The sequence below is a fragment of the Lupinus angustifolius genome, chromosome LG04 (genome assembly GCF_001865875.1).
Source record: "Lupinus angustifolius cultivar Tanjil chromosome LG04, LupAngTanjil_v1.0, whole genome shotgun sequence".
Lineage (NCBI taxonomy): Eukaryota > Viridiplantae > Streptophyta > Magnoliopsida > Fabales > Fabaceae > Lupinus > Lupinus angustifolius.
This window is the reverse complement of record NC_032012.1, coordinates 16,316,524-16,318,892: the sequence shown is the minus strand read 5'-3', so window position 1 is coordinate 16,318,892 and position 2,369 is coordinate 16,316,524.

Genomic DNA, 2,369 nt, shown 5'->3' with positions numbered 1-2,369 from the left:
CAAATTTTATGCTAGCTGATCCACTGACTAAGGGTTTGATACCTAAAGTATTTCATGAGCATGTTGCTCATATGGGTGTTGTTCCTTAGGGTGCCTTAGTTCAGTGGGAGTCTATATGTTTTATGTTTTGCTTTGGATATTATATACAGTTTTTATGCATAATAAAGTTGATGGTTTATTGTTTCATTTTGAAATTGTGCATTGTAACAATTGTGTTGCAATTAAAGACTTTGAATTAATCTCACCAAAAAATAAAGAAGGACCAGTTGGAAATATACATGTTTGAGATCACATTGCATGAAATTTCCATGTCACTCATCCATATTTGATCTATGTCATTGAGTATATTAATATTGTGATCATCGTGGTCGAGTCACACTTAAATATGATGAAAGTTACGGTGGTTCCATAGTTGATATATGAGATGGACCAGATTGTATAAAGGAGAAGTCTAAATGTAAATAGCATACGGATGCACGCCTAAAGAACGTGTGATATAATTGTTTCAAGAAGATATGAAGCCCAAGTGGGAGATTGTTAGAAATTTATAATTAAGGTGGACATCATATATTTGAAACAATGATATCAACTGTTTATTTCGGGGGTTACATTATAAGTGATCTAATTACTGACATCCCATAAATTTCTAAAAGTTGTTAACGGATATGGGCTTAATGAGTGGATACCCATCAGGTTAACTTATAGGGGATAATGGGAACCCTATAAGTAAGGGTGGAAACAGGCCAGGCCAAGTCAGGCTTTGCCTTAAACAGGCCGAGCCTGTATAGCATATAGGAGCCTGGGCCTGGCCTGTTAGCCTGTTTAAATTTTTTTCAAAGCCTAGGCTTGGCCTGTTTAAAAGCCTGGTCTGGCATGTTAGCCTGTTTAAATGCATATTATACTATATTAGATTGAAATAGGTGATCATGTCTATATTTAAATAACTAATATGCATACTTTTAAATAGATTTTTATAACCCTAACAATTAAATTAAATTTTTGTATACATTTTTATATTAAAATTACATATATAATAACATTACTTATATATTAAAATTATAAAATATGAACATTATTACACAATATAACTAAATAGGTCGGCATGTTAGGCTTAATAGGCCATTTGGATGGCCTAAAACATGACATGTTAAACTAAATAGGCTTTTCAAAAAGCCTGAGCCTGGCCTGTTTACGAAAAAAGTCTGGTCTGGCCTAGCCTGTTATAGGTCAGGTAATAGACCCCTGGTAGGCGGCCTGACCTGTTTCCACCCCTACCTATAAGTTAACTCATAAGGAAGGTTATGATCTCGAATACACCAAATCACAAATAGTTTTCACCTCTCCCCGTCAGAGAGAAAACGAAGGTCCCAAAAGGAATTAAGGATTTGGTTGAGGAAGACCATCATACCAAAACTCTCTCAAAAAGTATATCAAAGGAGTAGATCAGAGAACATGGATTCAGGTATGACTTTATATCATTGTTTTATATTATGTGTGAGAATCATAATATTCAAGATTCTAGGTATTTCACCAACCATCAGGAAATATCTAACATGGATCACCTCACATCGCTTTTAAAATTTGTTTAAAGATAATTTACAACATAAGGTAACGTGGCAAAACACTAGGCCTATAGTGGGTTACATCACATTGCCTTTTTAAGAATCAATTAAAGAAAATTTACATCATGAGGTAACACAACAAGACACTAGGTCTATAATGGGTTACCTCACATTGCTTTTAATATTATTTGAAAAGAATTTACAACATAAGGTAACGCAACAAGACATCAAGTCTATAGTGGGTCACCTCACATTGTTTTTTTTAAATTAATTGAAATGAATTTACAACATAAGGTAACGTGACAAGACACTAGGTCTATAGTAGGTTACCTCATATTGCTTTTAAAAGTTAAGTAAAGAGAATTTATAACATGAGGTAACGCGATAAGACACTAGGTCTATAGTGGGTTACCTCACATGATTTTTAAGATTATTTGAAAAGAATTTAAAACATAAGGTAACGCGACAAGACACTAGGTCTATAGTGGGTTACCTCACATTGCTTTTTTTTTTTAAATTAATTGAAATGAATTTACAACATAAGGTAACGCGATAAAACACTAGGTCTATAGTAGGTTAACTCATATTGCCTTTAAAAATTATTTGAAAAAAATTCTTAACATAAGGTAACGCGAAAAGAGAATAAAATATTTTCTGTTTATTGTGAAACAATTTAAACAAATAAAATAAAATAATAAAACCTATAGTAGGTTACCTCATATTGCTTTTAGACAACATAAAGTAATGCATCATCACACTTAGCCAATAACATACTTTACATTGCTTCTTTATTTGAATTATTATTAT